The sequence below is a fragment of the Neolamprologus brichardi genome, chromosome 5 (genome assembly GCF_056152115.1).
Source record: "Neolamprologus brichardi isolate AB-2024 chromosome 5, ASM5615211v1, whole genome shotgun sequence".
In the NCBI taxonomy this organism is placed as follows: Eukaryota; Metazoa; Chordata; class Actinopteri; order Cichliformes; family Cichlidae; genus Neolamprologus; species Neolamprologus brichardi.
In genome coordinates, this window is record NC_142108.1 from 28,034,887 (window position 1) to 28,050,009 (window position 15,123).

Here is a 15,123-nt window from a genome sequence, read left to right on the forward strand (position 1 = left end):
GTGGAGGTGGTTGGCGAGAGGAGGATGTTAGTAAAGCTGACATCCATCATGAACAACCCACATCACCCACTGCATGAGTATGTGAGTGGGCTGAGCAGCTCCTTTAGTCAGAGACTGAAACACCCTCGCTGCAGGAAGGAGCGCTTTCGCAGATCATTCATCCCAACAGCAGTTAGACTCTATAACTCCTCAATCACGATGTCATAAGTCACTGGACACTGTGAACATCCACGGTCACCACTTCATGCATAATGGACCTTCCATGTGTATGGACATGTGCAGGTATATATGTATGTATATGTATACATAGGTATATTTAGTGTGTACATGTGTGTGTGTACATGTCTATACATAGGAATAGTAGTGGTACAATAGCTATATCAAGCTATATAGTTTATGTCTTCCATATTTCCAACCATATCCATAATCACATACTGTGTATGCTACCATTATATATAGTGTATTATCTTACTTTTTTATTTGTATTTTTGTATTTCCTTCTGATCTGAGCTGAGGTGACGCAAAAATTTCCCCGTTGTGGGATCAATAAAGTCTTATCTTATCTTATCTTATCTTATCTTTGTGGATACAATATAATTTTCAAATGATTCAAACCTGCATTGTTTTTTTAAGAAATAACCAAACATGATTCCTTTCTAACTTTTTAATAACAACTATCTATACATTTTTCTCAAGGTGCTAATCTAGCTACAAAGAAATAATAACATGGAGTCAAGCATGATGATTCCTGCTGTGAGCGAGAGGGATGAAAGGCACCCAAGCTGATATGGTGCAGATTTTTGTTTAATAGTTATGAACAAAAAATGTATCCAAATCGTGAAATTGAATACCTAGATGTATCCAGACAGAAAGCAATGATGCCAAAAAAATCAAATGATTCAAGTTTTAAAAAATTGTTTAAACAGATGACAAGTAGATCTAGCTTTTCCAAGACTGCCAGGTGAACCTTATGAGTGTCTGTACTTCAGTCATGTATACTGAACAAACAACAGAGGGAGCTGATATAATGCAATGACCTCACAACACGCACAACACAATTTTAATCAAGCAGTAGGCGACGCTGAAGCCTGTACACACAAGCACGATGTGCCCCCCACACACACCATTCATATAAATGCTCCGGAAAACACCCACTTTTTTTTACAAACACCGCTACACTTCAACTGCACACACACGCGTGCTCTCTTGCTCCCCGTCTCCCTTTCTCACACACATCCACAGCCAAACATGCACACAGCAAATCAGCATGAATAAATAATAGATGGAGTTGTGCTCACAGCCTAATCTCTCAGGAAAAAAAAAAACAGCTCGCCACACATCAGCCCAGGCGAGTGAGTGGGACACTGCTGGCTTCCAGAAAACCAATTTGTTAGTTTATTGTCTTGGTGTTTAGTCTGTGGTTACAGTTCATTTCAGCCAGCCCATCCCAGGCATGCACCTTTAAATGGCATCTATAAAACATGGGATGTGCTATCCTCTTGTCCTCCTCCTCCACTGTACATGACAGAGCTGCATGCAAGCGTCACAATGCTGCACTTCGTTCGCTATGGTGGTGCTTTGAATTTCCCTTTAAACACCCGATGGATTCACCCCAGCAGCTCGAGCTGGCGCTTTGAGAGGTGGAACAAACTGTGCTTTCTAAACACATTAGCCTATGGACACCGCTGAGCACTGAATCTTGAGGTGCTGAAATCGGGTGTAATCATGTAGATAGATGGCTGACTTTTTATTGTTCCGCTAAACCAAATCTGCAAGGCTGGTGGTGAATAGAGAATGTCTGAAATGATGCAATACCCCAGATTTTATGGTTAAGTCGTGGTGCTGCTCTGCAATGCTCTCGGTGTCAAAGCACTGGGCTGTCAAATGTATATGTAACTTGCACATGCGGACATGCTTGACATGCTCAAACATCAGGAAATGCAAAAAAAAAATAGAAGATGTGCAGTACAAACGGGCAATCTTAATTGTACAACTACACAACACATGTACGAGGTGAAAAAACAATACAATGCTTGTATTATTTTGTCTCATGCCTCCAAACACAATCCGCACTCTTCTATTATGCCCTATTGATCTGACAGAGTGAGCAGGAAGCTGGCAGAGAACACAAATACTGCCTGGGGTGGCTCCTTAAAACTAGACACAAGCCTCTTATCCATGGTGTTCTCTTCCTCTGGAAATCACCTGGTGGCTCATGCATATCAAGTACTCTCTCCAAGCCTCAGTCTATACTCTGCCTTTTTCAGGCACTGCTGTTTGTTGCAATGTCTGTCTAATGGTAGCATTACAGAAATTGCAGGCTAATCTGTCTTACCTGTACAAGCTACTTATTTGGCATTACTGAAGTGTGTTTTGTTGCATACCAACGGCCCGTGTTTGTTTCACCGCTTGTTAGAGTACTCTGTGCAGATGTGAAGTAAGCCAATGTTATGGTGAACGTGACTTCATAACAAATCCCCACTTTTTTTTCTTCATCTTCTCCTTCTTTCTTTTTTACAACTACCACTGCAGAGCGAGCAAATCTTTTTCTTCCAAGTTTCCAGTTTACTGTCAAATACAGTGGAACTGTCACAGGGATCCCATCTCCCTTAATCCCACGGTGGCCTTTGCTCTGCCTGTCAGCATTACCAGCCAATAACGCTGCACAATAAAGCCCTCCAGAACAACAGTGGGCCGCAGGCAGCTTCAAGGGCTACTGACGGCGATCTATAAAACAATATAATGGGTTGCCTGTCAGCGAGTGTGAAAGGGAAGATCTACACCTCCTCTGACTCTCTGAGGGGACTTCAATTAATCACAGCAGAATTGTATCAGCCCGCAATAGGAGTGTAAGGTTATTACCATCCCCATATTCTGCAGGATGAAATGCGATGATAGCACTAATTGAGGGGAAGAAAAAAAAAAGCTGACCACACAACACTTGTCAAGAGGATGAAGGGCAAATGAAAGAACGAGGTGAACAAGTAGATAGACTGAGGTGGATTTAAAAAAAAAAAAAGGAGAGCTATGAAACAAATTAGGAGAGGGAGAGTGGAAAGTCAAGGCTGCAAGAAAGGAATATATTCACAGTGGCGTGCAGGCATAATAATAAATATCTACAGTCTGCGTGCAACAGCTGACACCGAACACATGAGCCAGTTCTCATTAGGGACTCCTGCGTGTTTGCAATATAATACAATGAGATAACACCACTGTACTTTGCTGAAGTCACAAACAAGCTGTTTATAGCTGGAGCTGCTTTTCTCTTATGTTGGGGTTAAAGGGAAGCACACTTGCACCTGCTGTGAATTCAGCTCTACATTTAACTTTGCACTGCAGGGAGCAACGTTTATGTTTTAGAGTTACCTTTGCCAAGGTACCAGTGATGTGGAATATGGAGATTTGGGGGTCCCAGATAGATAGATAGATAGATAGACATCACTTAAAACAGTAGCATGTTGCTTGCATGCATTTCCACATAGAAGGGAGTTCCTTTCGTGCCTTTGTGCACATGGGCAGATCTCTCAGAGGGGAAACTTTTTGTCCAATCGGAACTGTCAGTGATGGATTCATGTTGATGCCCACATCTAATATTCACTGAATCTTGAGAACATAAAGTTGAACATTTGCCAGCCTGCGGCTACACCTGTACGCCACCTAAAGTCATGAGTTTCCAGTAGCCCATTGCTGCCTGATGATTTGTAAAAAGCTATTTATTATAGTCAATCGTAGATTTTGCTGCCATTTCACAGCCGCACATGAGTTATTAAGCATTAAAAATTCTGAATATTAATTGCAATCATATATAGAGAGATAGATAGATATACATATAGATATATAAATATACATATATAGTATCCACTTCCACAGATAGGAATAACAAATTATAAACTCTAATTCCAACCTACCTGCCGTTGTTCTTTCAGTTAATCCCGGGAACTGTCCCTTTCATTTATTCTCCATTGCCAGCCACAAAAAAACGGAAGCCTCTTCTTTAGGCAAATGGCATTTCCTTGTCGCTACAAGACGCCCTGGACAACACATAACCTAAAACACTGGTCTAATGTTAAGCTCTCCAGACGCACAATCCCTGAGAGAAATGAGTCTAAAGTGGGGCTGCTGGATACTTGGAGGCGGTGGACTTGAAAGTCTATAAAAGTTACTGGTCCTCCGCCTCTGACTCACAACTTCCCATCCGCCAGAGCTCCACGGCAGCTGGATAACACGCCGGACCGTCACTCATACTTTCTGAATTCAAGGATGCAGTGGATTTTTACAATCCCCCTTCAACATACTGGTTGCAGATGGGTGTTTGGCAACGTTTTCTCGCAGTTGGAGAAATGGATCTGAGCTGTCCGAGTGATGAGAGAGCAGCCGGATTCATCACAGCGCGTGTGGAGCCTCCTGATGCAGCGCTGGTGTTTTAGCGCCATCCAGCGGTTCTGTTGGATTGTAGTCTCCGGCGGCGACGGGGAGGACCTTTATCAGAAAGCTTCAGACGTTGGTAACTGGATGGTCGTGCCCTCTTGAATGCAGCAGTAGCGAGCAAACTACAGCAATGAAATCAAAACTGAATCAGATAAGTCACTAATTACGCCAGTGCCATTTGCAGCCATTTGTTTGCAGCTTTTTATGCTGATTGGTTTATTTAAGATGTTTTTATAGTAAGGCATATTTCATATTGAGACACAACCAAATCAAAGAGGCCAGTTTATCATGCCGCATGATTTTAGAAGAAGCGCTTTGAGCTATTTTCGGTCAGTGGGTGGACCCAAGAAAAGGTTTAGGGACTGTGTGAAAATTTTTTGAAGTGAAGAAGTACTACATTTATTTTAATACTTTTATTTTAATATAGACTCCCCGGCATCGTTAATATTTAAAAATAAGATCGCACCCTATTCAGTTATGAAGAAATAGCAATAAGCTCCCTAACATCTTATAAACAGTGGTGCCAGTAGGCAATTTAAGCACTCGATACTTTTATTAATGACAACTTTGAACAATTTATTATTTATCCATTTTTCTTCCATGAGTTTCAGAGCTTTGAATAAATTAGTGTTAAAAAAAATAGGAAAATTAAAGTCTCCTCCTTTAAGGTCTGATGTTGTCCTGCGATGTCACCTGACTTTCTTTCTTATGTTCTTCCTTTTATTTTTAAAAAAAAGAGGGTGAAAAGGCTACTAAAATCTTCATTAGAGCCTGGAGAGTACACAGTGCTGGTCCTGTTGGATCTCAGCTCTGCTTTTGACACTGTAGATCACAGTATCGTGATAAACAGACTCGAGAACTTGTTTGGGATTACTGGTGTTGTTTTAAAATGGTTTATATCATATCTGTCTGAGAGATCTTTTACTGTTTGCATGAATCATGTCACATCAGAATCAACAGTTTTGCCGTGTGGGGTACCTCAAGGATCTGTCCTGGGTCCAATTCTCTTTTTACTTTATGTATTTCCCCTAGGCCAAATTATTAAGCGCTATAAATATATCTCCTATCATCTCTATGCTGACGACATCCAGCTATACTGTTCCTTCAAAATGTCTGAGTTTTATAAATTGTCTAATTTAAGTAATTGCCTGACAGAAATCAACAAATGGTTATATGACAATTTTCTCCAACTAAACTCTGATAAAACAGAAACTCTAATTCTTGCTCCAGACCACATGGTCCCAGAAATTAGACAGCATATCAGCTTCTTAGACCCTTCTGTAAAATCATGCCTTAGAAATCTCGGTGTCATATTTGACAGCTCGATGTCGCTCGAGCAACATTCTAAGCAGCTGGTCCGAAACTGTTTTTATCATTTACGGAATATCTCTAAACTCAGACTAATGGTATCAAAGCTTGAACTTGAGATGATTATTCATGCTTTTATTTCTTCTCGTTTAGACTATTGTAATGGCCTTTTTACTTGTTTTAACAAATCAGCCTTAAATCGTCTTCAGACTGTGCAGAATGCTGCAGCACGTCTCTTAACAGGCACCAAGAGAAGATTACATATCACTCCAGTCTTGGCCTCCCTTCACTGGTTGCCCGTAAATTTTAGGTTTCATTTTAAAATTTTACTTCTAACCTTTAGGGCCCTACATGGTCAGGCTCCTCAATATTTATCTGACCTGCTGAAACCACATACATCTTCTCGGGCTTTAAGGTCATTAGATCAGAGACTGCTGGTGGTACCGCGCACTCGTTTTAAAACTCGTGGTGATCGGGCCTTTCAGACTGTGGCACCACGGTTGTGGAATTCTCTCCCACTGTCTCTTCGCTGCACGGACTCCATTGATTCTTTTAAGAAACAGCTGAAGACATTTTTATTTAGAAAAGCATTTGATTAATTTCTTCTTATGCTGTTTTATAGTTTTATTGTTTTACATTGTTTTATTTACTGTTATATTGTTTTTATATTCCCATTTCCTGTGTTGTAAAGCACTTTGTGATTTTTATCTGTGAAAAGCGCTATATAAATAAATTTTACTTACTTACTTACTTACACTAAATGCAAGTGAACACAAAAAAAGGAAGACAGCTGTGTGCTGAAGGGTTTTTCACACCCCTGTGAAACACATGAACACCATCTTTTGTTGTAATCTAGAAGATTTCTTCTTTCTAAAAAAAAGACCAAAATAGAATCAGAGGATAAGAACAAGATGAAGAGTCTCCTCAGTTCTCACAAAAAAGACTCCCCTCTTACTAAAACCCCTTCCCTTACCCTATCCAAACACACCACCCACACATACAATTGGTGCGAACGAGCCACTCTGAAGAACTTCAGCGTTATGACATGAATTAGGCTCGTGAATACTCATCGAGTTTACGATAACACATTTTTGTGTCTTTGACATTCAGCTTCCACTCTCCCCATGCATTAGTGTCCAGGCTACAAAAGCCTCCCCTCCTTTAATTTCATTATCATCTCTCCATTTCTCAAGCATGCTCTTTCGTCGGCCCCCCCTGAATGGCAAGAATGGGTGGAATAATCAATACCAACCTTTGAAATAGCCTGTAGGAGATGGGATGCAAGCATTTGGACTTGTATTTGATTGATTTTGGACCGCCCTCCGAGAGTGTTATCATCATGAAGCCAAAGCCATCTACTTCACAGAAAACTCCATAAACACCAGCGCAAAAGCACACTTGTGCAAGTAAAATCAAAGGGCACTACACACAAAAACCCATGGATAGTGTACAAGAAAAATGTCACACCATTATCACTGCCGAGCTATAAAATTCAACCCAGATAGTGTATGTAGACCAGAGACAGGCTTCGCATCGCTTCATAACTGACTATAAATAGAGGAGCTGTTATTTTGATTCTGTGTGCGTCATTTATATCATATAATTTCTAATGTCATCAAGTTTCTTTTCTCCTCGAGCTGCGTTTCTCACACACATTGAAGGAGGAGATGGCCTCATTAATCTTCTATGCATTGTATAGACCTATCCTGTCACACCTCTGCCACTGTGGTTTGTGACACGGCTTCGCTCATTAAATCATATGACAGGATGAGGTCAGCCGGGAGGTAAGGTGTCTCAAGCTGTGTGAGAGCAGATAAAGCCAGCAGTGTGAGCCTTTGTTAGGGAGTTCTACAACAAATGTATTGTAGGTGGGAGCTGAGGTGACTCATGAGGTAAATTCCAGTTAGTGAGAATTTGGCATCAAACTCTAATAACAGTCTCTGGTTTTGTCTCTTTGAGGTCAAAACACACGGAGAAACGCATATCTGCTGCACTTGAGCTGTCATGTGATTTGCAACCTCTCTGAGGAAGCCTGACTACCTTTTTCGGTCTTGTTACTGTAGGTGGCACCTTGCATAACCCCAATCATCCTATGCTTGTCATGCTGTGATTATTTTCAGTTGTGGAGGCTTCGTGGTTCGACACTGATTGTGGTGCTTCAGCTTAAAATAAAAGCAACCTGCGGGGAACAGTGCAAGCACTCTGCCTGAACCCTCGCTCTCTTTCGGCACGAAAGTGTGTTTGAAGACAGTGAGATGTCTACCAGAAAATTGCAAGGGAAAAAATAGGAGGCATTACGGCCTCGGGAATGGAGCTCTCCATCAATAATGCAGCGGAAGCAGCAGTTAATGCCCCCTTTAATTCAACAGGTCTGCAGACAACGACACAGTTATTCTTCCTCAAGTGCTGATGCTCGATGAGCGGCAGCTACCTTAGGCTTTATGGCTTTGTGTGGTTTCACTGCCAGGTCTTTCCCCTGACCTCAATCGCAATTGCTGAGCCTTTGATGGGTTTTCATCAGTGGCTCCTGCTAATGGAGTTTCCAACTTCACTAACTCTCTCAGATCCCGATAGTGCACTGCTGCAACAACAAAGGAATAATGTCCACATAAAGTCAAAATATATGAGCTCAATTTAAAGTGAACAGTGAGTGTACACCTTTTAGAAACAAAAACAGGGCAGTATCAAATCACAGTGTTACACAGCTTTATCGTCTAGGTCAGTTCTGAAAGAAGCAAAGCTATCTTGTAGATGGCAAGTGTATCAAAAGTCTTTTGCTTTGAGGTTTTGGCTTTTTAGAGATTACCGAAACTTTACTGAGCAAAAATTAATTGCAGGCTGGTTTTTACCTACTTCAAAGAGAAGTGAAAGTAGCACATTTATAAACTCTGACTCAAGCTTTTTTTTCTCTCAGGAAATTCAGATTCTTTCCTTATAGGGGTGTCATTATGTTCATTTCTACTTCAGTGTTTTTGTTATTGGAAACTGCTAGAGTAGCTTTGCCGCATTCACAGTTTTTTTTTCACCCATTTCATACTGTCTGATTTAATGTCTGAAATGTGCCATTCCCTCCATCCTTTCTTTAAACTTTATTCTCAATGACTGCCCTCGAAGCACAAGCTTTAATGACAGGTAGGTGAAGGTGCTGTGTGCATGACCATATTAGGGATATTTTCCCCGACGGTCATCACATAGAGCCAAGAATAGAAAAACTGCTTGACTAGAAGTGTTGAGCAGTGCAGCCTGAGCTTCAGGCTCATAGTGATTACTTAGCACATCATCATATGCTGGCCTTAAAATGTGCTGCTTATAAATGAAAGTAATGCATTCAAAATCATTCTTATATGAAGCGTTTAGTATTACAGACAAATGTTTATACACTTCAAAATTCAATTCAACTCAATTTTATTTATATAGCGCCAAATCACAACAAAAGTCACCTCAAGGCGCTTCATAGATACAGAGAAAAACCCAACAATCATATGACCCCCTATGAGCAAGCACTTTGGCGACAGTGGGAAGGAAAAACTCCCTTTTAACAGGAAGAAACCTTCGGCAGAACCAGGCTCAGGGAGGGGCGGCCATCTGCTGCGACCGGTTGGGGCGAGAGAAGGAAGACAGGATAAAAGACATGCTGTGGAAGAGAGACAGAGATTAATAACAGATATGATTCAATGCAGAGAAGTCTATTAATACATAGTGAGTGAGAAAGGTGACTGGAAAGGAAAAACTCAATGCATCATGGGAATCCCCCGGCAGCCTACATCTATTGCAGCATAACTAAGGGAGGATTCAGGGTCACCTGGTCCAGCCCTAACTATATGCTTTAGCAAAAAGTAAAGTTTTAAGCCTAATCTTAAAAGTAGAGATAGTGTCTGTCTCCCGAATCCAAACTGGAAGCTGGTTCCACAGAAGAGGGGCCTGAAAACTGAAGGCTCTCCCTCCCATTCTACTTTTAAATACTCTAGGAACAACAAGTAGGCCTGCAGAGCGAGAGCGAAGTGCCTGTTCTGCTGAAAAACATATTGTATGAGAAGATTCAATTTTTTTAACCTGTAAAATCTCTTTTTCAAGAGTGTCCTGGCCAATGAGAACTGCAGTACAATCATAAGTTGCATGAAGTAACTACATCCAAGTCATTTAAAAGTCATTTATTCCTTAAATTCAATATGTGACAGACCAGTTCCTTGAGTTTTAGTTGTAGCTTCTGATTGCTGGAGGCAGGAGCTCAAATTTAAACACAATTTTTCCAAAATCAGTTTGAACTTTTGGGAGAGACCGAATGAATTCAATCTGGTACCTGAGACAATAACCTTTTCGATTAACTTAATATCTGAATGTAAGGCTGTAAATAAGATGAGACCAAACCAAAAATAGCTTCAAAAAACAAATACACCAGTGGTTTCAGTCTATGACATAAGAAGGCACACCACCCAAACCACAAGATACTTATAAATACTTTGCAATTTGTAATGAATCTCATTGGTCCATGATAGACAGAATATATATATATATATATATATATATATATATATATATTTTTTTTTTTTTTTTTTTTTTTTTTTTTTTTGAGGACACATGAATATAAATCACATCAACATAATCAAGTACAGACATAAAAGTGGAAACAATATTTCTTGTTTTTTTGCCTCAAAGGACAAAAAGGACTAATGATTAATGTTTATGTACTGGAAATACTCAGCAACAGAAACTACAAACTACTCACAAGAAACTGAATCAGGTTAACTGCATTTATGTAATCATTTGTTATTATTAATCTCTGGCTCTCTTCCACAGCGTCTCTTTGACTTGTCTTCCTCACCTCACCCCAACCAGTCACAGCAGATGGCTGCTCCTCCCTGAGCCTGGTTCTGCTGGAAGTTTCTTCCTGTTAAAAGGGACTATTGTATTGTATTATTATTGTCTCTGTTGTTGCACGATCTCTACCTTACAATATAAGTGCCTTGGGGCGACTGTTGTTGGGAACTGGTGCCATATAAATAAACTTTAACTGAATTGAATGTCAAGTGCATCAGGTACCATTTAACATAAAAGCATAGTTTGTAAAGTAGTTAGGGAGAAGCAGAAGTACAGTGTTCTTCAGAAACTATACGAAGTATAAAAAATGGGAAATCTTTACTAAATTTAGCTGTCAAATAAAGCTGCACTAAAACAAAAATGTAAAAGAAAATTAAAATATTATTACACTTTAAAATTTACATAGGAATATTATATTGAAGTCGTAATTTTAGTCTTTCCTCCTCTTCCCGTGATACGGACGAGTGAGCCAGTACCTGAGTAAAATAAGCAGCCGTATTTTCCTTCAGTTCCTCCTTATTCAAACCATAACATTAGACAAGACAAGATGAAAACCTTGCTTAAATCAAAATGTTGCAGTGTGGATCTGATTGAAAAGAATTTATTTTGCATTGTCACACAATGAAATATGAACCTTAGATGTCTAATATTTCTTAGTCTTGTTTTGTGTCCTGATAATCTGCATATCAACTGTTTACTTTCACCAGAGTTTTAAAATGGGGCCAGTGTCTGCACTAACAGCACATACACACTCGCAGGCAAACACTCAGAAAGCTAGAGTAATCATGGAGAGAAATTCTCCCGTCATTTCACTGCTTCCGTTGGATTCTGAGCAGTCTGCCTCAGCGGCCTCTGTCAGAGAAATAGTGGGTCATTCATCAGGAGAGAGATTAAATCTTCATCCACTGCTACTGGATGTTGGAAGTACTTTATCTTTGGAAGAGAAAATAAAAGTAGAGGAAAAAAAATCCATCCTTTGAGGCAAACAAAATTGTTTAATTTCCTTTTATCACTCGCCAGCATCTGCTGGTGTGGACAGTTTGCACCTAAACAGCTGCTGTTGAAAAGGCAAGTCCAAAAAGTGATAAACAGATGATATGCTAACATACATATATGGGTTTGTATCAGTCAGTCAGTTATAACATGCAAGGCATAAACATTCTCAACTGTTTTAGAGGCTAATAAACACAACAAATGAAAATTTCCTGTTTACCTCTTCGACATCACCACATTCCTAGACCAGCTAAGCTGATTTTGTATGGTAGTTCTTTAGCTCCATCTGTTGGAGGACTTATCACAGTGTAAGCGTCGGTGTGACAGAACAGGATGCAAAGGATAGGATGACATGGAGGCAGGTGATCCGCTATAGAGACCCTGAAAAGGTTGCAAGAAAAAGAAGACAAGAATTTGTTTATTTTATTCAAGTTGAACTTCTACCAAGATAATAGCATAAAAAGTAAAACTAGTCAGCATTCCTACATAATTTGGCTATTTGAGGAGAACACTTTCTATATTTAGCCTACGGGTGCTTCTACTTTGACACTGCAGCATATTCAAGTCATCATAGGCTCTCAATATAACATGTTCATTTAAACTGTAAAGTATAGCCCCAAGTCCAATTAAGTTGCTAAGTAAAATAAAAAGTAAATAAAACAGAATGCAAATTTCATAATGGATATTTTATTAACAATAGAACACAGAAAACATGTCAAATGTTTACACTTACAAAATGTGCAATTTAAGATAAATATTATTTCATTTTGAATTTAATGGCAGTGACATCTGAGGGGCCTGAGCTGATGGACTGTAATGAGTTGGATGTTGTCCCATTTTTGTCTGATACAAGATCCTAGCTGCTCCTGGGTCATCTCTGTCGTAGTTTTCATTTTATAATGTGACAAATGTTTTCAGTTGGAGAAACGTCTGAACTGCAGTGCAGTACCCCAGCTCTTCAACTTCAAAGCCATGCTGTTTTAACAAGTGCATGCAGATGTGATCTGGATGGGAGCACATGTTGCTCTAAGATCTCTATATGCCTGTCAGCATTGATTGTGCCTTTCCAGATGTGAAAGTTGACAGTTCCATAAGCACTAATGCACGTCTGTACCATCAGAGATGTAAGCTTTTTAACTGAGCAAGCCCAATGGTCCCTCTGCTTGCATTCATGTTTGCAAAAAGAAGTTCAGGTTTCGATTCGTCTGAACACAGTTTTGCATTTCATGTATTTCAAATTGTTGAAATATATTAAATATAAATTATTTTAAATGAGCTTTGACCCAGAGACAATTTGTGGATCATATATGTCTTATTGTTTGCATGATAGAGCTTTAACCTCAGTTTTGCATTCCTCTGTTTTGGGTTACAGCTTCACTTTTTTTTTGGGACATTGGGACTTTCTTTACACTCATGGTTCAGCTTTCATTTGCTGCAAATAACATGTTGCACTAGTGTCCACAGCCTGGTGAAGAAACAAAAAGGCGCATATGGGAACTTGAAATAAGCTGTGTGTGTGTGTCTTTCAGAACAAATTTACAAAGTCGGTAAACAGGACTGAAGCTGACAACTAAAATTGGTTAATGGATGTTTTGCTTACCTGGAAAATGTGATTTGTAAGAGTGAAAACAATCAGTAGTGCAGCATTTAAATTAGCCTCTGTCCTAGAGCACTATTAGCTGAAAGATGGACGGTGGCCTCGATAATTATGTAATTATGTAACTCAATTATGATGCTGCCATTCTTTGAAATTTGGCCCACAATAATGACTCTTGTCTGTTGCTAAACTCCAGCTGCTTTGTGTTCTGCTTTACCATTACAAAGTTACAGATAATTATTTATTAGAACCTTCTTGATCAATTTTAAGGAATTATTTAGAACAACATTTCTATTGTCAAACTAATAGAAATCCGGTGTTTGCCATCCTCTACATTTTTTTTTAGCTTTTCTAATGTAATCACCCTCCTCGAATCAATAGAGTCCAGTCCTTTGCAAGAAAATTTTAACATGTAACTATGAAAAAAGCAGAGCATCAGAGAGCATCTTTCTTGCTATCATTTGTAATTAAATATTAAAATATTAAAAATACAATTTTATTTATTCTAGTTTATTCTAAATAGGCTTGACAGTCAAAGTTAAACAGCTTTAACTGTTTGAAGCTGTTTAGTTTTAAGCAACAGTTTTTAAAGGACTTAAAAACTGTTGCTGATACCAAAGAAGAATTCATGTGTTTGATTTTATACCTGTTCAACTAAAAAGACTTAATTGGTTTCAAAGTTGAAATAAACAATGATACCAAAGCATATATATACTGTAAGTAATGTACAATAATGACAATGTAATTACTAATATACTACAAAATAAGTTATGTAAAGAATATATGTTGATTTTATACAGTATTCACTGTATATGTACATAATCCTGCATATCTCCCAGTGTTTCCATGTGGTCGACAGCAATACCCTATCTCCTTTTTCTCTCTCTCTCTTTTTAATTTTAATATCGAGAGGTCTCTTAGCTCTCAGCTGGAACTGCTTAGTTCAATTTATTTCATTATATTGCTGTCTCAGCGTTGCCCTTTGTGCAGTTATATTTTCTTTTGGGTGACCTTAATTTTTGTCCTTTTTTTCAAATTAATTTTTCATTTATTTAATTTTTGCAAATTTGTGGTTTCTGCTCCTATGCATAGCTCTGACTGACAGCCACTTAGCTTTTTTTCATGGCATTATAATTTATTTTACATTGATTTGGAAAGCAGCGCTACACGTCACAGTGTACTACAGAATGGAAAATCAGGCACAGGGCCTGTTCATATAAGAGGCTCTTTTATGGGCTCTACACTAAGGTTTGGAGGGCTTTTAATGGAGGGTGTCTGGGGGTGGGAGTAGTTTTAAGGTGATTATACCAATCTGAGTGCTTGCTTTTCAATATTAATTATCAGTGGGCATCTGTCTAATTCTGTTTGGCATGCATTTGCTTTATGTATATGTGCATCTGTAAAACTGGGTGTTTGTCCAAACATTATAGCTGTGTCTGGGTGAACCACATCATACAGTATAAGTGAATAAAACTGATTTGAAAAATGAATTGAACTAAAGTGAATTTAATTGAAAAAACAGCAAAAAAAAATTGTAAGTCATAAGTCCTACATTTTAAATCAAAACATCAGTTTTCTTCATATTCACAGATATGTCCCTTTGTTTTCAGACATTGAAACATTTATTTAACAATTTTGACTCTGTATACAAGCACAGTGGCTTTAAATCAGACAATCAATATGTGATTCAAGTGCTTTAATTTAAGGGGTATTCAAAAAATATTGCTTTAACTGTTTCTGAATTACAACCATTTTTATACATAGCCTTGTGGCACACTTCTAATATAACGATTGTTGAGCCTTTCAGTCAGTGACTTACATGCTGAATCCATGGACATCAAAAAGCGTTGCATCCTGATAGGTCTACTGAAGCTACCTTCCGTTGCTGCTCATGACTTGAATGGTCACTGAAGAACATCCCATTTCTCTGCCCTGAGAAACTCTTGGGTTGTGTTACATGCGTGTGTGGGAGCATACAC

At 38.9% G+C, this 15,123-nt stretch overlaps 1 protein-coding gene across 1 annotated transcript in view; it reads right to left on the bottom strand.

Moving 5' to 3' along the window:
* Positions 1-4,450, bottom strand: part of tafa3a (TAFA chemokine like family member 3a) — a 104,599-nt gene extending 100,149 nt beyond the window's left edge. Inside the window, exon 1 of the mRNA XM_087841353.1 lies at positions 3,909-4,450. The gene's annotated coding sequence lies outside the window, so the exon portion shown is untranslated. The remainder of the gene's footprint in view (positions 1-3,908) is intronic.
* Positions 4,451-15,123: the final 10,673 nt, after the last annotated feature.